At 45.2% G+C, this 27,614-nt stretch overlaps 1 protein-coding gene across 1 annotated transcript in view; it reads right to left on the bottom strand.

Annotated features, from left to right (window-relative positions):
* SCAP (SREBF chaperone) overlaps positions 1-19,437 on the bottom strand; it is a 93,744-nt gene extending 74,307 nt beyond the window's left edge. Inside the window, exon 1 of the mRNA XM_026651991.2 lies at positions 19,296-19,437. The gene's annotated coding sequence lies outside the window, so the exon portion shown is untranslated. The remainder of the gene's footprint in view (positions 1-19,295) is intronic.
* Positions 19,438-27,614: the final 8,177 nt, after the last annotated feature.

The following is a 27,614-nucleotide window of genomic DNA, read 5'->3' as shown; positions in this document are numbered from 1 at the left end:
CCTCTGCCTGACTGGAGTGAGCCCTTTTTAATAGTATCAGCGGGGCCTTAATTAGAGTCAGGTGGTCACATTAGCTTAATGGTCTCACCTGACTCTTTGCAGGTTAATTGGAGTCAGGTGTTCTCATTAGCCTGGAGCAGCCCCTGCTCTGGTCAGTCAGGGAACAGAAAACTGTTAATCCAGTGGCCAGTATATCTGCCTTCTGCTATACCCAACTGGCCTGGGTCTATCACAACACATATCCCACAATGGACTTAATCACAGTTGACACAATCACTTTTCAAGGAGAGGCTCTCTTGATGGTTGAGGATTTGCAAGAACTAGAAAGCACTATGCTGGAATTCACAAGAATGAAAGCTATCCCTTACTTAAAACTTACATTTATGGATGACAACATTGAAAAGATAAATGTTTCTGGATCTTTAAAGGCAAAGCTGCAGAAAAGTTAAATCTATATGATTGAGACTGCCAATGAACCTTCTGCAGCAAACATTTACCTGGTGTCAACAGTGACTCCACAAAATGATCTATTTTTAAAAAAATGTGACTGCATGACCCTGTCCTCTCCTGGGTTCAGGACAAACCACTACACGAATCCTTGGTTGGGTGTACAGAAACAAAAAGGTGATTTTATTTGGCTGGCAGGTATTTGTTCCCAACCAAAGTCACCAGTAGCAAATCAAGAGAACGACAGTCCCGGCCTACCTTCCCCTCAGGGAGGCTCTGACAGGCTGCTGACACGGAGCTGTTCCTGCACCCAGCCAGGACTCTCAGGGTGAGAGCTGGAAGTCTGGTCTCCTTCCCTTGACCAAATGAGCTGTGCTCTTTCCTTTTAGCCCCTCCCTCCAAAATGGACACCTACTGCAAGTGTAAGGGGGGGGGGGCTGACTGAGCCCACAGTAGGTCATTCACCCTTTTCTGGCCAGTATGGGATATGCATACCCAATCGCAGACTCGGATCCATTATGGCAAGGTAGAAGTCACTCTGATAGGCCACTTAAGCAGATACAGCGTGATGAGGAAGAGGAATATGCCCCATGTCAGTGATTGCCTTAATCAGATATAAATGCCATCAAATTCCTAACAAGAGACAGGGAACATGGATGTTTAACAAAGCTTTTTAACCACCATAAATAAATTCCATATTGCTTCGCTAAAAGGCTACTCAGGGGATAACTGCCTGCAAGTTTTTGAAAGGCAAACAGCAAAGAGGGAAAGTAGTTGTTTAGGCTCTTTCAAAGAGGTCTAACTAGGAGCAATGGGATAAAATCCAGCCCAGGACAGTATAGTCTGAACAGGAGGGACAAGTTTCCCAACAGCAAGACCCCAGGCTACCTCTGCCTGTCCGTTCTTAGACGCACACTGGATAAACCTGCTGTTTGTGATAGGAACAGGCATAGTTTGAACAGCTTTGAGAACCCAAGGCAGTACACCACCACAGCTGTGAGGGGTAAGCCGAGCACATATTACAGCAAACACTCATCAACTTACTCAGCACTGGAGCAGCCTGACTTTGGTAACTTCTTTTTTCTGACAAGGTGACAACGGAGAATCCACTGCCATTACAGTACTGACCCTGAGAAACCAAGCGCAGTCAAAGCAATATGGCAACCTGTTTAAGTTACTGTTCTGAGTTTAAAACTCAACTCCCAATACCAACCTTTCTACAAAAGAGACCAAACGTCATTGCCCCAAATAGGGAGTACACTAGATCGTTTACCCACTATACCTGTATACCCGCTACTGCCTGTTTGATTTGGCAAATCAGTGAAAACAAAAAGCCAAGTTTACTGAAGAACAGTTGCAATCTCACCCTTTGAGAAGAACTACTGCCACTTAAAAATTCCTCTTGGCTTCTCAGCCTGCTGCTTTCTGGGGACAGCTGGCATTTTTGGCATTTTAATCAGACATCTAGAACTAGTCTCCTGGTACTTGATGCAGGAAAAGAAAGTTTATTTCCCAAAGCTCAAGCACCTGCTGCTTGCCTTACATCCTGTTAAGCCAGAGATGTAGAGTCAGTCATTGTATCTGATGGGCACTGAATGTCTAAGGCAACACTTGCTCATGGTATCACTGACCTGTTGAATCCCACATGCCTTAGAATAAACACCTCTATTTTTCAGCCAAGAAAGGAGCAATTTAGGAGTACTGAGTATATCCTACTTAATTTATAGAACACCTTGCTTGCAGAAGTTATTTTTTTTTTTTTTTTTACTAAAATTAACTTCTATCAGTAACTTTTGTTACTAACATTACTAGTATTTTGTTGGGAGGGAGCATTTTCTAAACACTAGAACACTGGCTGGGGGGTCAGAAGATCTGGGCTTTACTTTCACCTCCACCAGATTCACTTCATGACCTGGAGTAAGTTATGTAATTTCTCTGTGCCTCTACTTTCGCTGCTTGTTAAATTCAGTTAATACTATCCTCACAGAGAGAAACTTATATTTGTTAATTCTTGAAAATTTGAAGTCTTCAGACAGAAGGGGCTAGAGAAGTACTTTACAGTAAAAACCAGCCCATCAACCAGTAGTCTGGCTTGAAAAATTTACAGGACACTAGCTAAATTATAAAAGATTGCCGGGGGGGGGGGGCAGTGTGGGAGGAAGAGAGATTTGTCAGTTTCACTGTGCTCCAATTCTTAAAAGTGTTAGGAGCAGATGCATTAGAACCCTCAGTGTGTAGACCAGGGGTCGGCAACCTTTCAGAAGTGGTGTGCCAAGTCTTCCTTTATTCACTCTAATTAAAGGTTTGGCGTGCCAGTAATACATTTTAACGTTTTTAGAAGGTCTCTTTCTATAAGTCTATAATATATAACTAAACTATTGTTGTATGTATGTAAAGTAAATAAGGTTTTTAAAATGTTTAAGAAGCTTCATTTAAAATTAAATTAAAATGCAGAGCCCCCCGGACTGGTGGCCAGGACCCGGGCAGTGTGAGTGCCACTGAAAATCAGCTCGCGTGCCGCCTTCAGCACGCGTGCCATAGGTTGCCTACCCCTGGTGTAGACTCAAGATACTTCTGCATCAGTTCACATTCACAAAGCGGTCTTCACAACTATAATGGCTAGAATTCTTTAAAAGACCCCACAAGCTTTGAGTCTGAAATTATTCTCAACTTACAACCCACTTATTCACAGAATGTTTCCTAGGATTTGTCAAGTCTTGCATAACCAACCCAACAAAAACAAAAGGTTACATGCAAACAGAAATGCCATTAAAGCATTCTTTCATAAGCTCATAAAACAGTATTTTGCATTTTTGGAGCACCTTGCATCCAAGGATCTCACTGCACTTTCCACTCATGTAATGAAACTACCACCTCCCCCATGTGAGGTATTCCTTCCATTTTACTAACAGTAAAAATGGAGGTATGCTGAAGTTAGACAATGTGCCCTAGAATAGGGGATCCCAAACTGTGGTATGTGAACCACCATACATAAGCTTCATGCTCCATCCATTTACTTCACAGCAGTTTTTTGTTTTGTTTTTTTTAAATCAATGACGATTGGGACCCATAGTCCTAGCACACACAAAGCACGTAACAGAGCCAGGAACAGAAGCCAGGTTGGGGCTTTTTAAGCACCACAAGATCATCAGATAAAAAGGTGCTTAAACAATAATTCTGTACATCTTTTATCCATTCCTTTCTTAAGCACAGAGCATTATTACTGTTAGAGGAGTACAAAAATTCCAATACATGCCAATACATGTGATTTAAATTAAGATACTTTTCTCTCGCTGCAATTCCAATGCTTTATTAACTACCAATCCTTACACCCAGCAAATAATAGTTAATGTAACAATGTAAGAGCCCTGAGGGTGGGACTAAGATTATCAGTACCTGTAAGCTGCCTAAAGACAGCCCCACATTATATTTTCCCACCCAGCTATTAAGAAATGATGGGGCAACACAACATTACTCCACTATTGCTTGAGAAACATTTCTCAAAGCAGTCTTGCTACACAGTCTACCAAAGACATTGTGCTGCATCCATGGCCTCACCACAAAGTGCCAATCCAGTGCTGCAACAGCTTCACAGAAAAGGAGAATTCAGGTTATAACCAGTTGATGCTACAAATAGGATGGAAGAAGATTCAAACAAGCTGGGGCCAGAAACTACATTGTCACTTCAGCCTGGTCTCCTCTCTCCCAGGTACAGTAAGAGAAGGCGATAGCACTTCTGAACCACTGCAGAGTAATACAGCACAGCAAGCCACATCACCTGAAGGGAAGCAAAGCTTGACTGTAAAAACGTAAGCAAGTTTTACACTGGTGAACTGCGCTCTTTGGACAGCCGTGGAGATAGTCTTCTATTCACCAACACAGCAGCGAAGCTAGCTTCCCCACTAGTGTGCCTCACTCGTAAGGATGGACCTTCCCTAGGGAAGAGAGCTGAATCTCTGTGGGACATTCTGCTACTGGTTTCTCTAGGGAGAGCACCTTTCAATCAGCTCTGCCATCTAGTATGCTTACTGAAGTCTCCTGCTGTCAAGGGCGCACAGTTCACTAATGTAAGATTTACTTTACCACACGGAAGGTGATGGTCCCTATCCCAGGACTTTTCATCCCTTCCTTCCATATGCAGGAAGTGAAATATGACCAGAGCCAATAGGATGAGAGCTACTAGATAGTTTGTCTTGTATGTGGGTTGCTGGGGACCCGATGCTATCATGATGCCTAAGCACAAAGTCATTACACATGATAAATGCTTACAAGATTATGGTATATTAAAAAGGAGCTTTCCCGCTGGCTGACAAGTAGTGTCTAACACAACAGAGGACCTCAGGAAAGACGATGTCACAGGAGTCTCATGTGGATGTAATGAAATTTCTTGCTGTTCTCCCATAATGTAATATGGGCAGAAAGAACAGCCAGCACTCACACTCCATTCACCCCAGGCCCAACCTCTCTTCCAGCTGATCATAACCTGTTCTTCCACTTCTGTGGTAAGGTAATCACCCCATTAAGTCACATTCTACTGTATACTGCTATTAGTAAGCAAAAGAACTGGTCAGTATACACAAGTTATCGAAGGACAACCCTTTCATTACATTTTGCCCACTCCCTTCCCTGTGCCTTTTTCCATACTGGAGCAGTATACCAGACACTATTTCCTTATTCATCTCTCTTCTACAAACACTGCAGCTTGCCCTGACTATCCAGTTGGCAGTAGCTCATTCTCTTGCACTACCCATCTATCAGGAACTCTCGCTCAGACAAGAGTCACGTCCTCTCTTTAAAGCCCCTTTTCAGGAGTTTAATTTGATATAAAGCATTTTGAGAAACAATGGGCCAAATTCAGTAGACAATGGGATGGGAGCTGAACTTGGTCCATTTGATTGAAGACAACCTATCCAGATCAGATGTATGCTACCATACTGTGTGCGTTAGGGGATCTGGTAATGCCATTGTGAAATAATCGCTGTAAGAGCATAATTGAGTTACACACAAATATCTGTGGGAAATTGATGGCTTTTATCTCCAGCCAACTAATTCAAACTCAGACTAAGTCAGCAGTGGCCAAAATAGCTCCGACATGTGAAAGCATCTCTGTGCTGGTATGCAGTCTATGGAGAGAAGGCCGAGGGAGATCAGGGAACTGGTAATGGGACACTGACCCTCTAGGTCACCAGCGACAAATAGTTCATACTGTCCATTGGCTGTTCAGGGACCAATATGAAATGAATCTTGGGCTTTCAGATCAATTCCTCGTAGATGGGTCCACACCACAAAAATCTACCATCAGAGCGGACACCTTCATTTTGGCAGTATCAGCAGAGGCGAAGCAGACTTATCACTAGAGGCTGGTCCGTCCGTGGCTGGGTTGAGACTTGGGGTGGGAAAGCTTGCACTGCCACTGCTTGCTTTGTTCATGTTCTAAGGCACAGGATACAGCTTAGAGGGACACCACTTTGGCAATTTTCATCAGTGACAGACATGGAAATTCCCTGCAATATTCTTGGGAGGTCTAACTGAATTCAGATTAAGTATCTTTGGAGTGAATTGTATTAAATGAATGGTTTATGTATTGTTGTGGGCTGGAATTGTATGTTCTCTCTCAATGGGGGGAGATTTGACAAATACAAGACCTGGGGTTTCAAGGACTATACTGAACAATCTGCCAGACAAGAATGGACTTTTGGAACAAAAAATGTTAAGTGGTTTTCCTGGGGAATAACTAGGGGGAGGTGAATGCAAATTCTCCACCTCCATTTATGCAAAAACACAGTCTTTTGAAGCTACGCTCTGAGGAGAGGGCCATTGTCTGCTGACGTTATGAGGCCAAGACCAAACTCAAGCTGTATAAAGGAAAGACTGAATTATTCATGGTTGGTCTGGTTCTGAATCTGAGACAGTAATGACCTCGTAACCCAGTTGTGAAGGATCGACACCTACCAGAGCCTGAGGGGGAATTGGGGTGACCTCTGAGAGGCTTTTTAGCATGCATATGGGTTCTTTTCTTGATTCTAAGATGATATCCCTAATGCATTCACCTTAAGAATAATTGTGCTTGCTTAGAAAGAGGGGTATAGTAACTTGTAACTGCTGGCAATACACTGTTCATAACCTCTGGAGAGAAAGCAAAGTGCAGATGCTGGCCTTTTGGGCAGTCTGGCTTGCTGGACATATCACAGCATAGGCAGGGGAATTGTGCAGCCAGGACAAACCCCAGTCAGGAACATAACGGCCATACTGGGTCAGACCAAAGGTCCATCTACCCCAGTATCCTGTCACTGACAGTGGCCAATGCCAGGTGCCTCAGAGGGAATGAACAGAACAGGGAATCATCAAATGATCCATCCCCTGTCGCCCATTCCCAGCTTGAGGCAAACAGGCTAGGGACACCATCCCTGCCCATCCTGGCTAACAGCCATTGATGGACCTATCCTCCACGAACTTATCTAGTTCTTTTTTGAACCCCGTTATCGTATTGGCCTTCACAACATCCTCTGGCAAGGAGTTCCACAGACTGAGGAGAGAGATGTGACAGCTGGGAGCCAGAAACCTTTAATTGGGTGCCCGTGGTGGACCACAAGAGGGGGGAATACTGGGGAAGTTGCCCTGAACTGCAACAATCAACAATTGAAAATAACCCTAACTGAAGCTAGCTGTAGTGTAATGTACAAAGTTTATTGAAGAGTTTGTAACATTGACAGACCCTTCGGACTGAATAAGGCTCTGTCTATACTTAGACCGCTTAGCGGCGCAGCTGCAGTGCTTCAGTTTGGACATTTACTACACTCCCGTCACTGCAGTTAATCCAACTCCCCAAGAGGCGGTAGCAAAGCTAATGGAGGAATTCTTCCATCAATCTAGTGTTGTCTACACTAGAGGTTTGGTCAGCTTAACTATGTCACTCAGCTTAACTATGTCGCTGAACGACGTAAATGGGTCAACCTAACTTTTTAGTGTAAACCTGGCCTAAGTCTTGCACTGTAAAATACCTTTCTCCCATGTCCACATATTTTAAGTAAACCATCAGGCTTGCAACACTTCCCGAGCACAGAAGAGGAACAGGCTATTTCTTTTGGCCATAAACCCACCCGACTGAGAAAAGCCAGGACTAGACAGACCAACACCAAAGTGTGGCTCAGCAGGCAATGGAGTACACCCTGTTACTCTGCAGCACTTCAGATGCCTGATGTGACTTGTACACTCTGGTTTGGCTATCTTTACTCTTGGGATTATCAAGACAGTGGCTAAAAGTTTCCAAGTTCTTGCAATGTCTGATTGACCAGGTAGGGAAGCAAGAGAGTCCAAATTTACTCAAAGAATTTCTCCTTGTGGGAGGTAACAGTTGCTGGATGACTTCTGCAGACATATACCACCACTCCTCACTGAGCAGCAATATTATATATTCTACACTTCCTTTCACCCTGAAAATCACTTTATGGACTGCATATATAAAAGGCATCCCTTCACCACTGAAATGCAGCCGCCCTGGGCATAGATGGGTGCAGTTAGGTACAGTGACGCACCGCAAGCTCAGTAGTAGAGGCGGAGAGTATATTTTACTAAAGACACAAGGGGAAAAAAAACCACCCTGTGATTTATTTTTTTAAACCAACGCGGTTTTAAGGTCCCACATGAAAGAGCCACACGCAGCAAAATTAATAGAACTCTGATTATCTCTGTCTATAGGAAGACAAATTGAATCAACCCTGCTGGGATTTGATCCCAAGGATTCCAGACAGCCTACACATTTCAAACCTGATGCTTTGGTCACTAAACCTTCCCCTCTGGACAAATTCTTGTGAACACAAGGTTGAGCCAGCTTAGGAGGACACTGGCAGATTAAAAAAAAAAAAGTTGAACCTAAATTCAGTTTTCAAAAAACTTCATTGTAACTACCTTTTCCATAATGTCACAAAAAAATTGAAGAATAATTTAAGTATTCCTCTGCAGTCTTAGCAACACATACCAGAGCACTGGGCTAGTAAGACAGTGAAAATAAGTACTCGATATTCATTGTTCAAGCTTAGAGAAAAGCAGTTAATAAGCAGCACTGTTTTTTTAAAAGAAGTAATTTCACTTAATCTTACTGTTTTTAGAAACATAGCTAAGGGATTCTGCTTTAAATATGATTTTTAAATTGTCAACATCTATTTAAAGCACCGAGTATGGGGGATACAAGATTGGGGTTGGAGTGCATCCGACAGTGGTGAATAGCCATATCATGCTACACTGCTGACTATTAGAATCCCCATTGGAGTGTAAAATGTATCCTAAATATATTCAGTGTCTGCATGTAATGTAGAGCAGGTAGACAGAGACCTGACATCCCCCTTCTACTTTGCATGACAGAAACACGATTCCATTAGGACCAGAAGCAGAATACGCTGGGACCTCTGCTGGCATAGTTCCGTATGTACCAGTATGCTCTGGCTGCATACTATTTCAGAAAAAGGAGGGACTCACAAAAAAAATGCAGATCTGTACAGGTTCTTCCACTTCTCTGCCCCTTTACCCAATACGAAGCAGAAAAAGCTGGCTAGCATTCCCTTACAATGCAGCTCTGAAGGTTAAACAGGGCACAAGGACTATCCGAGGGAATTCACCTTCCTAATGCTACATTTGCTTGCAGTGTATTTAACCAGACTGATAACCTTCCCAGCAGCGTCCATCCCCAGAGATCAGCAGGGGACAGACTACAGAATAACTTCTACTTTCAAAGAAATTTCAAAACAAGAGGCGATAACAGGACTGATCCTGTCTGGGGCTGGATGAAACATCCCATTTCAAAACTTTGCTGTCACATGGGAATCACAGGTGCCGTAACAGGTGCCAAAAGCTCAGTCTCCAGGCAAAGGAGGCTAGGTAAACAGACAGCCATTACAGGACAGAGGGCATTCCTTACAGAATTTGACATGCATCTCTGCATACCGTACAGACACAAACTTGTTGTCATTGCATAGGAGGACACCACAGTCCTCCACTGTACCCCCAGAGAGACACAGCATCTGCAAGTGGCACCTCTAGCACCAGGGTCTATCATCTGAACTCTAGTCTTCACTGAGCAGCCAAGGGTCTCTGCAGAGGTGGCTGCTGTACAAGTTACCTGAAACTCAGAACATGCAAGAGTTCACAATGAAGATACAGATGAAAATGAATTCCACTACATTCTGCTACCAACTACAAGAGACACAGGAGGTCTCTGGGCCCTAGATCAGATACACACCAGGGAGCAGGTGTCTCACACCCAAGGCCAGCATTTTATACAAGCGGCCACTACACAAATTGCTCAGCTGATCCGTAACCTGGAGCTGCTAGAGATTATAGCCTCTCTTCCCCACTTACCAAAGCAGATCCATGGAGGAGCACTGGCAGCAGTTGCAGTAGGAGCTCTCCTCTCCCAGCCCGAAAGATGCTCCAATAGCAGCAACAATAAGAAAGAGGGGAAATGAAAGAGGAACCCATGGGACCCAACCTTCCAATCACCCAATAAAAAAAGTCTCCTGACTGAACTGACATTTTGACATCTGCTCCAACGGGGGCTGGTGGGTGGGAAGTGGAGCCATATCTCGAAAGAGAGGTTCAGAGATGAAAAATCAAGTATGTGCGGAGGACATTAATCTCCCTTCATGAGCCTGCTAGACAGTCAGCTCTGTAACACCATGCTGCTGTTCTCGGCTTCTATTCCCATGGCGAGAACAGTGTGCTTTGTGCAGTGCAGAGACACAAAGGCCAAGTGAAACAGAACGTTTCCTGTGGGAAAATCACCACCCAAGCACTGACCCTTTGGGGGCTGGTGCCTTGTGTGGGTGAATACTGACTCAGCTCTTTGGACATTTTGGAGCCTTGCTTCTGAATCTGTCCTGTGCAGAGTATTCTGTGTAGTAGAGTGTTCCCTTTGACATCCCCTGCCACAGAGGTTCATCTCTAACAAATTCATTTCAGGTTCCATTCCCACCTACCCACAGAAAACAACATCGGCCATGTGATCAACTCAGTACCTAGGTTTGAACTGGGCCCCTTCCCATGTTCTCATCACATGAGATGCACATCACAACTACCGGAACCAGACCTCGCCTTTCCAATCCAAAACATATCACTATCTCTGAACACATCATCATCAACCAAGCCAGCTCCCTGGCCCCCTATCGCACTGCACATCAAATTAAGGCTTTAACTGTTAGAGTCGTGAAGATAAGAACAGCAAGCTGCCCCTACCTATATCTCTGACCTGATCTTCTTTCATGTGGCTCACCAATAAACAGCAACCACTTCCAACAAACATTAGCTACTTCTTGCTTATCCTTTTCCCAGTGTGTCTCCACAGCTTTTCCCACCATGCCTCTTGGGCTTCGAATTGCTCCCCAAGCCATTTCCCTCAGCTCATTCAAATCCCTCTAAAAAAAAAAATAAACTCACTTCTGCCATGAAGGTGTAAATAAGAAACAAAAAATTAATTAAGGGAGCATACCATTAAGATGTATGCATGTCTCAGTGGGTAGTCACTCTTGTTGCCACCCTTTTCTAGCCTCTCCCCTCATTTATAACACTCAGTCAAGCCTTGGGATGTATTAGACCGCACGCTGTTTGACGTATGGGCCATGGCTTTGCTTGTTTTGCAAGACACCTACCACATCTTGGGGTGCTGAGAAATAAGGATCAGTATCAAACTAGCCAGGATTTGAGAACACAAGCAAGAAAAGTAAGCTGGCCTCACAAAGGCTTTATTAAAAGAAGAGAATGGAGCTGCTGAAACAAGCAACCCTCCATCTTACAATCAGGCTTAATTATCTCAGTAACAACCTAAAGTGCTGATGCCTTTATGGTAGCACAAGACAAGCACCAGCCCTCATTTTGGGGACATCCCATGGTCCTCTACTCCACAAGAGAAGAGAATTAAGTTGAAATCTGTCCAGGGCAAATGAGTTAAGTATAGTAATTACATTGGTTCTCATTTGCCAGAATGTCCCTCTGTACTTTCAGTTGGCCTAGATGTTCTTTGCTTCTTGTCATAAAATGGCATACAACGCTGCTCTGACTGGTATGGCTGACATGAACACACATTCGCGCATGCCCTGAAATCCAGCTATTCTGGATGAAAGACAGTAAAGAAATGGAAGGATCCGCTGAAAGAGACATCTACATTGCTTAGAAATTTACTCCCCATTTTGGATTTAGCCAAGGAGAGGTTAACAGAATCTCTATCCACATGATATGAAATAGAAGACTTACTTTTCCCAACATAGATCCCTTTTCTACAAAGCTACAACTTTGGACAAGAGTTTTCTCAGAAGTGGTCTAGTTAGCAGCCCTCTGTTCTTCCTACAACCATATTTAACAGGAAGAAAAAAATGACTATGTAGAATGGTACCTTTCTTACTCAAGATATTTTTTTCCGGCATGTCTTACTGGAATCATAGCCATTTACAACACTGTCAAATTTTTATTACTGTATGTCCTATACAGCAAGTACAAATATGGGAGTGCAAGCTGGAATTTATCCTGCCTCATACATCAAAATATCAGCTAAATTCTAACTACAAAATCTTAGTTATGTAAAGCAAAAAACTCAGTCTGATTTAGAGAAATCTTGACTTTTAAGCAGGATTAAGCCAGGTGTTGAAATCACAGCAAGAGAGAAATGGGGAGCCCCAAAGCGTCACGCTTCAGAGGACAACAGCTGCCCAGAAAGCAAAGTGAACATGGAGAGAAGTTCAATGGCTTGGTATAGAGAAGAGATGTAGACCACCACATTTTACTGAAGGACTCAACAGAAAGAGCTATGCATCAGTTTAGTGTAGAACCTGCCCTCTGCACAGTATCACTTCAGTAAGTGTGTTAAGTGGTTCTCAATGGCTTCAAGCCCTTCAGAAAACAGTCCCATTGCTCTGTTTGCCAAGAGATTTTTTTCATCAAACATGATTGCCACTGAGCCATTCTGTAGTAGTTTGCCAACATTAATTCTATCAGTCCACACCAGGTTGACAGTTTCTTCCATCATTCATGGCCTGAAGCTAGCCATGCTTGGTAGGATAGGCTAGGAAGAGGCAGTTTTAGCCAAGTCCATTTCTCTCCACTAACACCACCGCAGAAGCAGAACTTGCCTGGGACTGCCATAGCCAATAGCCTTACTCAGAAAATTAAGGCTTATTGACAGAAATATCAGCTCTAGTTACTAGATCCCGACTGGCCTATCGCCATTATCACATAACACTGGGACTCATGTCCTTCATTAGGGAGCACCATCTGCATGGGCAGACCTGGATATTACTTGAAAGGACTCTGTACTTAGATGCCATGCAGAAGGTAAAATATGGGGAAGTGGTTTTGTTCAAGGATTCTGCGGTTATGAAGTTATGGGGAGCTCTTCACCAACCACCTAACGGAAGCTGTATAATGTTTGATCATGTCACCACTCACGGAATAATCAGCCTACTCTTGTTTATCAATTTGGCTGCTTCACAACAAACGGCTAGGGAATGCACCTGCCCTATAAGAATCAAAAGGATGATGCAACAACCATATGCAATTACATCCTCTGCACTCTACACTGGAATGCAGCATACTGAGAACCTACAAGTGATAAGGAGCAAGACCTACCACTGCCCTCTGCAACTGATCATGGAGGGGAACAGGCCCACCTGATACTCAGCAGATACCTGCTCGGTTTTACAGAGGAAAGCATAAAAAAAAAAAACCACCCAAGAATCTCATTAACATGCCCTTGTAGGCAGGGAGGGAAAGTTCTTTCCAAATTCCAGCTATGGTAGTCAAGTCAAGCAAAAACTGTATCCTGGATGCAAGAAAACATCACCACAGTTTAAGCATACAGCTCCAATTACACCCCAAAATGCCAGAGCAATACATACTGTCTTGCAAATGTATTTTTTCCAGTTTAAAAAGTTTAAAATATATCTCCACGAAAAATAATCTGTAGGGATTAGAAGTGCCAAGTATTATTATTGCTATTTATCCTGTTGTAGGCCTTAACTAAACTCCATCCCCTCAATATACACCACCACTTTGTAGGTTTCTATCATAGACTCATAGACTCATAGACTTTAAGGTCAGAAGGGACCAATATGGTCATCTAGTCTGACCTCCTGCATGATGCAGGCCACAAAAACTGACCCACCCACTTTCCCTTAACTCAGCTGTTGAAGTCTCCCCTCTTGGATATAGTTTCACCAAGTTATACCTTTTTAGCTCTTTCCAGTGTCAATCAATCCCTCCAGTCCCCGGATCATTGGTTGCTCCTCTCAGTTATTTATAGTCTACAAATAATGTACACCTACCAAAGCTAATTTTCATCTTCTTGCTCATGTTCCCTCTCACCCCATGACTTCCAGTTTAACACTTCAGTTGTAAGCTTCTGAGCATATCTTTCTATTTGTACCGTGAAGCACCTAACATACTTTTGAGCATTATTAAATAAGACAGTAACTCTCTTCAGTTTGCCAAGACCTTTGATAAATGAGACCAATGAAGGAAGACCAACATGTATTTCTGACTGAGAAGTACTTTTAGGCTGGGGATGGATAGGTCAGGTAACATTTCCACCGTCATCTCTACTCCCTACATCCTGTTGACACATATACACAAATTCACTGAAGGCAGGAAATACAATTTAGCACATCCACCACAACAGATGTGAGAGAATTACAAACCCACCCAAAACCAATGCACACACTTTTGCACACCAATTATGATGCTGAAACAGAGCACAGCATCTTCTCCCTCTAGTTTTAAAAAGTGTCTTATGTCCCTTCCCCACACGGTCTTCAACAAACAGGAGAAATGATCGGCTGTAATAGAGCTGAGGCACCCATATAATTTATTGTCTGTATTGCACTAGTGCCCAGGGGCCCCAAACATGGACCAGGGCCCCATCATGTTAGGTGCTATGCAAACACACACACAAAAAGACAGTCTTTGCCCTAAAGAGCTTACAACCTAAATACAACAGGTGGATAGAGAGACAAGGGAGCATAAGGAAACAATGAGACATCTCGGTTCTTGGAGGACCTGCGTGTTGCCCCACTAGCCAAAGCAGCATTGCAATTTAGTGGTTAAAGCACAAGACCTGAGCTTTTAGTCCCTGCTCTGACACTGCCTCACTCTGACCTTCAGCAAGTCATTTCCCCACTTGTATGCACAGGGATAATATTTACCTCCCCACTCTTTCTGAAATCTTTGGATAACACTGTCAGCATAAAGGCGGTTTTTATTGTAACTAATATAAATACACATCAGTTACATATTATATGCACAGTGGACCCAGAAGAGATTCACTTGGCTCTTAAATAAGCAATTCCCCAACTGCACTGTCATCTGTTTACTTCTACGTCCAGTTTCGAGTAAAAGTTTGGCACTGCCTCTGTATCTTTATCCTGAGCACATGGCTCCTTTCATTATGAAGGACGAATCCCTGATGCAGGAGGAAGCAAGATAAAATTGAACAAACTGTGGTCTTTATTGCCCTCTGGTTTCAAACCAAACCAAACAAAATAACAACAACAACAAAACGGAGGGGAGAATCTCTGGGCCAAGAATCATTTCTGCATGTCGTGCTCCTTCCTAGAAGTGGCCTTGGGTACACTTTTGAACACAATATTTTCTATGGCTGCAGCCTTGCTAAGGGGGATTTCGCCATGACAGAAGAGAACAGCCATATTTCATTTGTTTTTTTCCATTTTCCAAGGGCAATTTTTTTTTGGTGGAGAAAGGGAAAGAGGGCTTATGCAACACTCAAATATGTTCTACTGGAGGGGGAAGTGATGATGCAGGAAATTGCTATGGCACTTATCTCTAGATCAGTAGCTCAATCTTGGGGCTACATAGACACTGCAGTGAATTGTCAAAGCACTTCTCAGGTAAACTAGATCTGCACAGCAAAGTCCTTACCACACTTCTCAGTTTTCTCCCTCCCATCATAATAGGAGGCTCCTCTTGATTTTGCTTAGAAGTGGTGGGTTGGAGAGGTTTTCTGCATCCAGTGGTGGCTTTCTGAGGATCAGGTGGACTATTACATTTTAAAGGAAGTTGGCATGTTAATTTTTCGGGAGGAAATGGTAATTTCTGTTAGTGGCGAGCACAATTCTCCATGGGCTTTTACCAGCCAGGAGTGACACCTATTTCACAGGTACCAGCTCAAATATTTACAACAGCTATTACAGTGGGACAGGATCTAACCCTTTCAGGGGCGATCGAGCAATTAATTTGAGCTGGTCCATTTCTGAATTTTATGCCTTGACCAATTCCTCTTGTATTCAGAAGGGATTTCCTTCAGAGTAGGATGAAAGCTAGTCACAGCAGCCAGTGCTTGGATCCAATGACTGATTTAGGCCATCTGGATTAATTAATTGGTTCGCTCTGCAGAACAACGCTGCTGGCCACTATTTTATGGTTTTGATGGAGGAGGGATAGACTATCTTCAGTTCTGTACCTGCAGCAGCAGAGCCCTACCGGAAGTCTGTGTGTGCTGGATCAGGTTTTGTGCCACCAACATTTTTGTTTTCCGCTTAAGCACACCATTTCCATTAATTCACTAGTCAACTTTGGTGATGTTCCGAGTTGGTACTGAGTGGAATATCCTAGGAGCTTATTCATACCTTAGCCTTTCAGTTGTGTGGTTTGCCTTGTAGAATATGCTGGAAACTTAAAATGATTCAAATTTTTTTGTGAGAAAGCCAGCCCAAGTTGGTGGTGGTTAGAACAAGAACATGCACACACTCAGACACCAGGTATTACTACTAATCCCACTTTCAGTTCCTCATAGGAAAGGGGCTGTAGAAGTGAACGCTTTCTCAACACTAACTAAGCCTCAACTTCATAGATGGGAACCTGGAAAGGAGACTGTGATTTGCTCAAGGTCACACATCAAGCCCAGCAGAGTTAAAACCAAGAGCCAGACCTCTGGCTCTAGCTATTAGAGTATATGACCCCTTCAACCAACTGTTCTCTATATTTTGCCTTATGGTTTTCAGGCCTGTGCAATATCATGGTTTTGAATCTGAAGAGCCTTTTCAAATGTATAGGAAAAGCACCTAGGGTTTCTAAAATCCCTGTATCATGCAATGCAGGAAAAAAGCACCTTTTGCTGTCTTAAGTAACCGATTTCCATTAGCTGGACCCAGTACAACTCATGTACTTCAGCCTGAGGTACATTTAAAAGTTTTAGTAGCATAGCTATTTTGGTTAGACGTGTGGAAAAATAAAGTCACCCCCATGACAGGGCCATACCAGCAAAAGCCCTAGTGGACAGATGCAGTTATAACAAGAAAGTCCTTTTGCTAGTATAACTTACTCTCTTCGGAGAACTGGCACGTAATAAGCTAGATGAGCAAAAAGAACTCATTTGCCAGTATAAGTTGCACCTCCTCTAGGGGAGTTTACTGATAATAGCTCTACTGGTATAGCTATACTGACAAATCCTTTTAAGTGTAGGCAAGGCATTAGACTTGCAAAGTTATTTCAATCACATACATTTCTTCACTCTTGTAAGTTTCAGCTCTGACACACAACTAACAGGTGCTCTCCTCAGAGAAAGAGCAATGTGCTGTGTTAGAAGGAAAAGAGAAGCTGAGCGTACTTCTGACCTCTTAGCCCACTAAGTAAAAAGTTAGCCTTCAACATTGATTTCCCTGTAATATTACCTCAAGCCACCTGGCATTCAAACACTAAAACTTTTTAAAAACCATATTATAACAATGAACTTTCATTTAAACAGCACTTTTCAACAAAATGGAATTTCAATGCACTCTACAAACTTACTAAGCAATTGTAAAGACATACTGAGTTATTTCACACTCCACTGAAATGCAGGTATCTCTGTAAGGTGACTCACAATAGCAATGGATTACTTTCACACAGACTCTAGATTACAAAAATACCTTTTCACAGGCCCGAATACACAAGGCGCTAGAAGCTCAGAACTCCTGCTGAAGCCAGCACCTTGCAGGAGCAGATGATCCTCTATTTTAATTCTGAACAATACAGTAATCATATAAAAAGAATTACAGATTAGACATTTGATTTTTGAGGGCAGCAAGCCACTACTCAAGTCTCTCCATTCCCTGGTGAAACACCTCCTAAAGCAACTTTGTTACATAACTAGTCTAACTTTGAGACTGTTGCTGTTGAGAACAAGACACCTATTATTCCCCAGGCATCTTTGTCACAATGGTCCATGCAAGATTAGTTTAACCACTGCCAAAGGAGAAATGCAACTCCTCTCCCCTTCCCACACCCAGAGGCTGCCCACTCCCTCACAATGAAGCCCACGGTCCCAGAACCAGGACTCTTGTTGCTCCTTGTCAAGAGACACTGATTTTGCAAGACGAACACTGGCAAGAGTTATGTAAAGGGAGCAGTTGCCCCAACTTCAGGGCTGACATCAAAGAATCACTGAACACTCAACACAGTACGCAGTCCCACTCTGTTGCTTTTTCTTCTTTGATTTGGACTCTTCAGATGAGCAGAAATCATTGCAGATTCTGAGCTAGAGGGGCTTCTACGGATCATAAGCCATAGAGCTGCATTACTGAAGAATCCCCCACAGCTGCCCCCTCAGAGACCCTGCATCAGATCTAACTACTTATTTTCTTTGCTTTCAATGAGGAGATGAAAGGGTGGCTACTTGCATGGATTAGGTAGAATGAGAAGAGAGCAAGGTGGCAGATGGAAGACAAGTTGGGTAGGTAGTGGTTTAAAGACAAAGAAGGAGCTTGAATGTGAGACAGGTGGGAGGAAGACAGTGATGGCATTTGGAAAGGGGTTGGACACAGTGAAAGCAGCAGGCAAGGAATAGGATTTTCACAGCCATGTGTTGGTCAGGCTAGAAGAGTGAAAAGGCAGGAAGGCCAGAGATTTCACTGTAAAAAGGTTTCTGAATATTCAACCTAAGTTTTCCTTTGGTCTCCCTATTCACAATTTCTTTGAGCTGCACCCCCTTATGCTGTAATTAATCTGCATGTCTATAATATGCAGACATTTAATGCAACACACTAAATAGATCAAAAACTGGCTAACTGATAGATCTCAACATGCAATTGTAAATGGGAAATCATCACTGAGCAGATGTGTTTTCCAGTGGGGTCCCACAAGGATCAGCTGTTGGCGCTGTGCTATTTACTATTTTTATCAATGACCTGAAGCAGACAAAGTCATCACTGATAACATTTGCAGATAACACAAAAATTGGGGGAGTGGTACATAATGAAGAGGACAAGTCACTGGTTCAGAGTGATCTGGATCACTTGGTAAACTGGGTGTAAGCAACCAATACATGTTTTTAATATGGCTAAATGTAAATGTGTATATCAAGGGTCAGCAACCTTTCAGAAGTGGTGTGCCGAGTCTTCATTTAATCACTCTAATTTAAGGTTTCACATGCCAGTAATACATTTTACTGTTTTTAGAAGGTCTCTTTCTATAAGTCTATAATATATAACTAAACTATTGTTGTATGTAAAATAAATAAGGTTTTTAAAATGTTTAAGAAGCTTCATTTAAAATTAAATTAAAATGCAGAGCCCCCCGGACCGGTAGCCAGGACTCGGGCAGTGTGAGTGCCACTGAAAATCAGCTTGCGTGCCGCCTTCGGCATGCGTGCCATAGGTTGCCTACCCCAGTGTATATCTACAAACAAAGAATGCTAGCCATCCTTACAGGATGGAGGACACTATCCTGCAAAGCAGTGACTCTGGAAAAAGATTTGGGGATCGTGGTGGATAATCAGCTGAACATGAGCTCCCAACATGACGCTGATGCCAAAAGAGTTCATGCAATTCTGGGATGCTTAAACGGGGAGCAGAGTAGGAGCAGAGAGCTTATTTTACCTCTGTATTTGGCGCTGGTGCCACCGCTGCAGGAGTACTGAGTCCAGTTCCGGTGTCCACAATTCAAGAGGGGTTCTCTTGTCACTGTAGCCAATCCATCTCCCTGACAGGCAGTAGCTGGCTCGACAGAATTCTTCCGTTGACCTAGCATTGTCAACACTGAGCGTCAGGTCGGCATATCCACACCCCTGAGAGAGATGGGTTTTTCCCACTCCGAGACATACCTATGCCAATAGTTTTCAGTGTACCCCACCCCTTAGACAAGCTACACATCTTTAGCTCATAACGAAGACTGTCACTCTTCTCTAGCCTTTTGATCAAGTCATTTATTTTTCTCTGCAGTTTCATGAAAAGTTTGACACTGGGCATGTCCAGTTCAACAAAAGGAACACTTAAAAATTCTTCCAATAATTGTTTAAAGATTTAAGTTGACCAGATGCATTGACTATGAATATCAGGACACACTTTCACCTTTCTAAAGCCAACCTGATTGTATTTTGCCCTTCTATAATTTTAGTGCATCAGATTATTGAAGCCACATATTTGGAAAGGTAAAAAATAAGCATCCTGCTAGACTGAAATGTTGTAGTTCAAGATATGGAGCAGAGTTAATCTCAGCCATTCCAATTAACCACTGAAAGCTAAATATTCTTGTGAAGGGAGTCAGAGACTAACAGAACGGGACTTTCAGCATGGTTTATATCTAACAAGACAAATAAACCCTAACAGTATTCCCTTTTTAAAAGAATACACCAACTGACCCACCTGCTGCATCACACAATAGTAACCCTAATCTAATTGTATTCGTGTGTTGCTATGGAAGTCATTGGTTTCTCAAAAGGACTTATAATAAAGAGGCAAGATAAGTGCAAAGAGGAAGCTCCTTTGCATTTTAAAACCTTCTAGAAATAAATGGAAGTTGCATCCAGAGATTTTGGGAAAAGGCATCAAGTGGTGCAGCTTCTCCTCCCAAAGTTCAACTCCCAGCAAAGACCCAACTACTTCTACTCACTATGCACAGACACACACAACCACATCACCTCAGGGCTTTTTTTCCCCACATACAGCGCTGCAGCTGTGTCACTGTAGCACGTCAGTGAAGACACTACTACGACAGGAGAGCTTCTCCCATTGGCATAGTTAATCCACCTCCCCAAGAGGCTGTGGGCACGCTGACATAGCACTGTCCACACAGGGGGTTAGGTCTGTATAACTACATCGGTCAGGGGGTGTGGATTTTTCACACCCCCGGTGACATAGTTATACCGCGATAGGTCTGTAGTGCAGACCTGACCAGAGTCTTCAAACAGCTTCTCTGCCTCCCCATTCCTTCCAGAAGCCACCCTCCTCCTCTTTTGCAGAGCTTGAAACAGTTTCTCTAACCCAGTGGTTTTCAACCTTTTTTCATTTGGAGACCCCTAAAAATTTTCAAATGGAGCTGCAGACCCTTTTGGAAATCATAGTTTGTGGACCCCCAGTGGTCCACAGACCACCTGTTGAAAATCACTAATCTAGCACTTACAAGCTGAAAGGCTAGAGCTCCTAGCCAGAGTGAAATAGCCCTGTGCCAGCACACCACCTCACCCTAAAGCAATGGAGTATAAAGTTTTGCTCTCTTAATGTGAGAATCAAATACTTCTCACTTGTCAATCAAGTCTACTTAACTGAGTAACTTACTTCATGTCTGACTTTATTAGACCTTCTTTCCCTTCCTAACTGCATGTTACTTTCTCTCTTTTCTTTCCTTTCATTGATCAGATTGCATCTATTTCTTGGTTTTCAGTGTCTGTAATTAATTTCTTCTCTCTCCCCCTCCATCCTCCTATTTCCACTCCCAGACCACCATGTGGTCTCTTCCTACCTTCTCTGCGTTCTCTCTCTCTCTCACATGTCCTGGCTTAGAGTCTATTTATCCCCCATGCCTTCCCCACCCACGCCTCCTGCAAAAGGAGGAATGGCTCAGAGTCACCACTCCCTGCTCACTAGAGGAATGAACGGCGGGATGCCCTGTTTCCCATGCTGCCTTCCCATCCCCTCTTCCTGCAGGCAGGCAGAGCAGTGGCTCCTCAACATACCTAACTTCCATTTGACTCAGGTGAAGGAGGTTTTTCCCCCAAGCTTTACTTTTTAGAAACGGCTATAAACTAACCCAGGTGACTGAACCTCTTCACTCGCCCCATGCCTAGTACTTGCCTCTTCTCGCTTCAAAATCCGGCTACTGTGGGCAAGTGAGCCTTTCCCTCGGCCATTCTTAAGGTCCAGGGAAGCCTTCTGATCTCTCTCCACCACAGGGCAGGTTCGCAGGCTGCTTCTCTGGTCTCTCTTCCCTGGGCTGCTTCATGCCCCCTCCCCTCTTTGCTTATGATTTAACTCCTCCACGGGACAGGCCTTTTCGCTACGGTTTGTCCAACTCTCCAGGCGGTTGCTCCTCTCCTGAGGTGGGAGACTTTGGCCCCAGAAACAGGGGCAACCTGAAGCAAGAGTCCGACTCAAAACATCGCCCCGGCACCAGCCTCCCGCAGCGGAGCCGAAGGCTCCCGGGCGCAGGGACGGAGGGAGGGGGCGAGATCCGTCTCCGCCCACTGGTTGCAGGGCATCCCACACAAACACACCCTCCTCGGTGGCCCGGCCTGGCTGGCCCGGCCTGTGGGAAGCGGGGGTCGCCCTACGATCCCCGTGTGGTTTACCCGGCGCCCGCCCGCCCCCGGCTCCCCGCGGCAGCGCCACCCACCCGCCCTGGCCGGGAACGGGGGACTCGGGGGCGCGGCCCGGCCTGCCCCTCCCCCGTTTTAACGGTCCCCCTAGGGCTAGGGGGCGGGGGGTCCCCCCGCTCCTCCGGGCCCCACGTGTCAGAGCGCGGGGGGCGGGCGCCGGCCTCGCGCCGCGGCCTGAAAAAGTGGGGGGGGGGGGGGAGCGCGCGCGCGTCTCTCACCTTACGGGGGGGGGGGGCGGGTCTCGCGCCGCTCGGCTCCCAGCCCGGGCCAGCGCCTCACCTCTGACCTTTCCCCTCTCACCCTGACGCCGAGCCGCGCCCACGCGCGCAGGGAGGGTGGCTGGGCCCCGCCTCCTGTCGCGGCCACGCCCCCTCCGGCCATAACCACGCCCCTCCCTCCCTCCAGGCGCGGCGCTTCGCTGAGGCCACTCGCGTCCCTGCGTGGGATGCCTCGAGCGGCGCCGCCCTCTGCCCGCTGCCGGGGAAAGGGGACGGCGGGGACTCGGCGCCCCAGCCAGTGCCCGGCGGGCGGGGTGGCGGCTATGGGCCAAGACAGGGCCAGGCCATGGGGGGGGCAGACGGGGAGCTACGAGCCCAGACAGAGGCCCCCCGTCTGCCCCCCACACCTGGGCACGGCCAAGGCAGGGCCTGGCTCCCTCCCGCCCCCCCCCCTAGGCTGGGCACTGCCTAGCAGGGGGCTGTGTGGAGGCAATAGGGCCAGGCTGGAACCCCCGCTGGGGCCTGGATGCTGCTGTAGCCAGGTTAGGAACAGGCAAGGGACCACCTCTGACTGCAGCCAGAGACAGGAGGCCCCATGGCACGGGGGTCACACGGGGGCCAGATGCCACTCCACACCAGGCTCAGAGGATACCATGCAGTATGGCGGACAGGACACCCCACGGCACCGGGGATAGGACGGCACGTGGCAGCAGGGGCAGGTGGCAGATGGCACTGGGGTCAGCTACAGGTTGGGAGGCAGGGTGGCACCAGGAACAGGGATGGGCTGAGATGGCACTGCAGTCAGGGATGGGATACCATGTGGCACTGGGAGCTGGAAACCATGCAGTGACGGGACCAGGAAGGTAAGCCATGCAGCACCAGGGCTGAGTTACTCGCATTGCCATAATATGAAGGCTACCACATGGTGCTGTGCGAATCTGATGTCACACATCAGGTGAGGATGTGGTGCAGTACCCTATCATGACAGGTACGGAGACCAGGTCAGGACACTCATCATGCCATGCTGCACTAGCTGGTTGAGTTGGGCCATAGTCTAAGGATCCATGCCAGGCCACCTTAGGTCAACACATAGCAATACCCCATATGCTGTCAGGGACTAGGTCAATGCCTAACCTCAAGCTGTTCTAAGTCTCACAGGATGGCCTCCGGGCTTTCAGTCCGTGCAAGTAGTGTTGCAGCCACAGGTGCTATGGGTGTGGGCCCTAAGGGGAGGCTAAATACAATCTAGGAGGAACAGAAGCATTCCCACTAGCAGCAATGATAAATAATGTCACGTATATTATTTAGGGGAATATTATTTTCCTAATTTTAAATATATATATATATATATATATATATACACACACACACACACACACATTTCAGTGTTTCTCCTACTGCTGTCAGAGAAATCAGAAAGGGAACCAGGTCAGCACCAAGAGAAATATGAGGGTTTTCAATTTGCCATTATTGTCAGCTATGGGCAGGTAAGGTAGAGTCTAGGCAAGGGGGGAACATTGTGATGCTACAGTGTCCATGTTAGTTGCTGCAGAATTTAAACTATCATAAAAAAAGAGAAAACGTTTCCAGAGCCTCATGGTTGTAAAGACAGACTTCCCACTATGACTTGCTATGGAGCTGTCTACCCAAGGATAGCTCAAGGAAATGCCCCATCCAGCTCCAGGGGATGTCAGCCCTGACACCTACTGCTACTCCATGGAGGGAAACTAGTTTCATGCAGGGAAGGCAGCAAGATGGAATGAAGGGACTTTCTCAGACCCCTGATCTTGTGTGTGTGTAAATGTATGCAGGAGTAGGGCCTTAGCTGGAACTCATCTAATGGAGGCAGGGTCTGACTATTCCTCTCACACTGCGGAGGTCATTCTGAGAGATGAGGTTACAGTTGTGAGAGACAAGCTGAACTAATAAGAGATTAGAACATTTCAGTAGGTCAGACTCGCACATGGTGCCTGCAAGTAACCAGCTCGTAGTTCAGGTCTGCTGTAGCACAATACAACTATGTCAGTGTGACTGGGTCATCATGGCCTCCCAGGACTCTGTGGAGGAGGTCAGTGCAAAGTGCAGCTGCCCAGTGATCTGTCAGGAAATAGGAAACATTGCCAGTTCCTTGCAATTTAACTAACTGTCTTTGGACCTGTTTTGAAAAGTACATATTTTCTGTACAAATTTGGTGCCACTGGAGTGAGCGGAGGGTTGGAGTTCAGCCAATAGCAGATAACTTAGGCCATGCAAGTCCCATAAGAACATCTCGCAGAGGCAGCAGCAGAAGCCCTATATAAGCCACACATGGAAAACAAAGGAATTCCTGTGCCCTACCTGCCCAAGACAATGAAAGGATGGTGTTAGTCACAGGGAAGAAAAGGAAGGCCAAGGAATGGTGGAGGAGAGAGAAGCAGAGGAAAGAAGATTGAAGCAAAGAAGGACAAATCAGAGGAAAAAGATGGAATCGAAAAGGTACCATGTACCTCTCCAGTGCTCTACTTTTGAGGCACATTTTTTCCCATCTCCTCAGCTGAGGCTAAAAAATTCCACATTATACACAGCACTAACCTCTGTATCCTGCAGTTTTCTGTCGCTTACATTATTTTATGCCTTCGCTCAGGGAGTTCCCCTAATCTGGGGAGGTAGCATCTTTTATACCATTGCTACATGTTTGCCACGGCTAGCAAGTTCTTTAACTAGTGTCTTGTTTTAAATACTTGTCATTTTTGTAGACATACTTCAAATGTCATTATCCAATTGAAATTCCAGGGGGAATGCAATTACCCTTACCCAAGTTAACCTGTGGTCAAGACTGGGGTTAATTAATACTCCTATTGTTGCAAAAAGATACATGGGATCTTTAACCACCACATGTGATCAGGACTTGAAAGACAACACTTCCAGCAGCACACACAGGACCCCAGTGGTGTGACTAGGCAGGCTATTTGTCCAGTTTTTAAATGATTTCCCCCTCTCCAGTACTGAGGCAAAACTGGATGTGCTTTTGTCCGGTACCGTGGACAGGGGACACCGCTGTGAAGAGCATGACACCTCATCCCCACCAGGGTGACCCTGCACACACCATGCATGTGAGGTCACACTGATGGAGTTGGGGTCACACAAGAGGGGGCAGGCCCATGCTGCTCCCAGAAGTACTGGAGTGTCCAATACTCTGGGGATGTGTGAGTGGCCACCCTAGCTGCAACACTGGTTGAGGGCTGATTCGGAAGAGTGCCACCTACTGTCTCAACACGATCTGCATTTCCCTAGAGGTTTCCCATCCAAATACTGACCTAGCCCAGCCTTTCGAAATCAAGGCTTGAGGAGGCCTGGCTGCAAGTACTATGGCTTCCAGTTAATGGGAACATTTCCAGTGAAAAACAAATTCTGAGACATGGCTCCTTTAAGGACCTGGGAACTCATTGTTCTAGGGGTTCATGGTCCGACCCATTGAGATCTAGAACATTCCCTGACCATTTGGAATTGATTGGATACAGTGTTCAAAAGGTTATCATGTTACATCCAAACAGAAAACCTAGAAATACCATCAAGCTGAGTGCAGAGCCTCCCAAACTCAGCCAATTAAGGAGGCTGGAGATAAAGGTCAAACTGAACAGCAAAATATCATCATTTAGTATTCAAAGGAGAACATTCCCATTATCTTGATGGGCCCACCAAGACAAGAATTCCTACGCCCCTGCTCAGGTACAAGACATGCTTTGGGTTTTTTACATGCCTGCTGGATGGCTTTTAAACTCATATCCTAGCCCTATAATTTACTTATGTTGGGTGTGATATAATTTTGACCATGGACTGCATTGATGCATGGCCCATAGTGAGATGGTACAGTATACTGTGGCATGCTATACCAGCACATCTCTGGTGACCACATCCATTCTTGTAGGTTTCAAGATTTTATTTAAAAATAAAATTCCAATTCTAGCCCATCTGGCTGCAAAGAAAATCTTCTGACTGTGACCCATTGCAGTAATCTACCTAAGGCCTCGGCTACACTGGCGCTGTACAGCGCTGCAACTTGCTGCGCTCAGGGGTGTGAAAACGCCCCCCCCTCCAAGCGCAGCAAGTGCAGTGCTGTAAAGCGCCAGTGTAGTCAGCGCCTGCAGCGCTGCACGCTCGCTCGCAGCGCTGCAAGCTATTCCCCTCGGAGAGGTGGAGTACTTGCAGCGCTGCGAGAGAGCTCTCGCAGCGCTGGCGGCGCGACTACACTCGCAGCGCTGTGAATCCCTAAGTGTAGCCAAGGCCTAAGACAGCAGAGAGAGACTGAGGGCTTGTCCACACAGCCCCACAATGCAGACTGCAGGGCGTGCACTGCAGTACACACTAAAGCGATGCACTGTAACTGCCCACGTAGATCCTGCTAGTGCGAACTAAAAGGTACCTAATTCGCAGAACTAAATTGAGAGATTTAACCAGAAGTGTGACCTTCGCCCCTCCCTCCTTTCATCTCAGTGCAATAGTAACTTTGAAGCCCAATGAAGAGGATTCAAACTACCACAAAGTTAACTCTTTCACTTCTGGTCATTTAGCAGAAACATCCAGGTCATCTGAAGAAATTTGGCCAGAGCCTGATGAGAGTGCCAACTTTTCCCCCTCTCACCCTGAAGCTTCTTATTTAAGCTCCTTCCCATCGCCGCAAAGATGGAAGTCTCCAGAAAAAGCTCAGCTGAGTAACAATACTTGTCACTTAATGCATGTAATTTTTTTTTAAATTAAACTCTGATTCTGATCTCCCAATAGGGTTGTCTCAGACACACAGATTAGAAGCTGCTAGTATATCACAATTGTCAGTAACGGATTGTATTCCATGCGCCAACTGGGACTGAGCATGCATTGTGCTAGGCTCTGTGCATAATACACAGCAAGAGAGATGCCCTCTAGAGGTTGCACTCTAAATAGACAAGACAAACAAAGGGTGGGATCTGTATTTCTAGAATAAAGAAGAAGAAAAAAAAAACCCATAAAGCCCTTTCAGGCCTTCTACAGACACAGAGCCAGAAGAGAAGCACCGGGCTATTTTTTCCCTGTGCAGATCGCCTGTAGCTGCTGTCTCATTTGGTATGTTTCAATGATTAAACCAGATCTTAACCCAGTTTAAAATAAGTTCTAGAATTTTGAAACTTTCATTGCCAGGCCTTTCCAGTGCCAGCACTGACTCCTTCACTCCTACCTTCTGTCTTGTCTAATTGGAATAAATTAAGAAAGGGACAGATAATAAGACAGAAAATATATTGCTGCTATAGAAATCCGTGGTGTGATCATATCTTGAATACTGCGTGCAGATGTGGTCGCCCCATCTCAAAAAAGATATAGGAATCTGAAAAGGTTAAAAAAGGGCAACAAAAATGATTCGGGGTATGGAACGG

The sequence above is a fragment of the Terrapene carolina genome, unplaced genomic scaffold (genome assembly GCF_002925995.2).
Source record: "Terrapene carolina triunguis isolate 2854851 unplaced genomic scaffold, T_m_triunguis-2.0 Scaffold111, whole genome shotgun sequence".
NCBI lineage: Eukaryota > Metazoa > Chordata > Testudines > Emydidae > Terrapene > Terrapene triunguis.
Note: the sequence above shows the minus strand (reverse complement) of the source record. Positions and strands in the feature narration are given on the sequence as shown.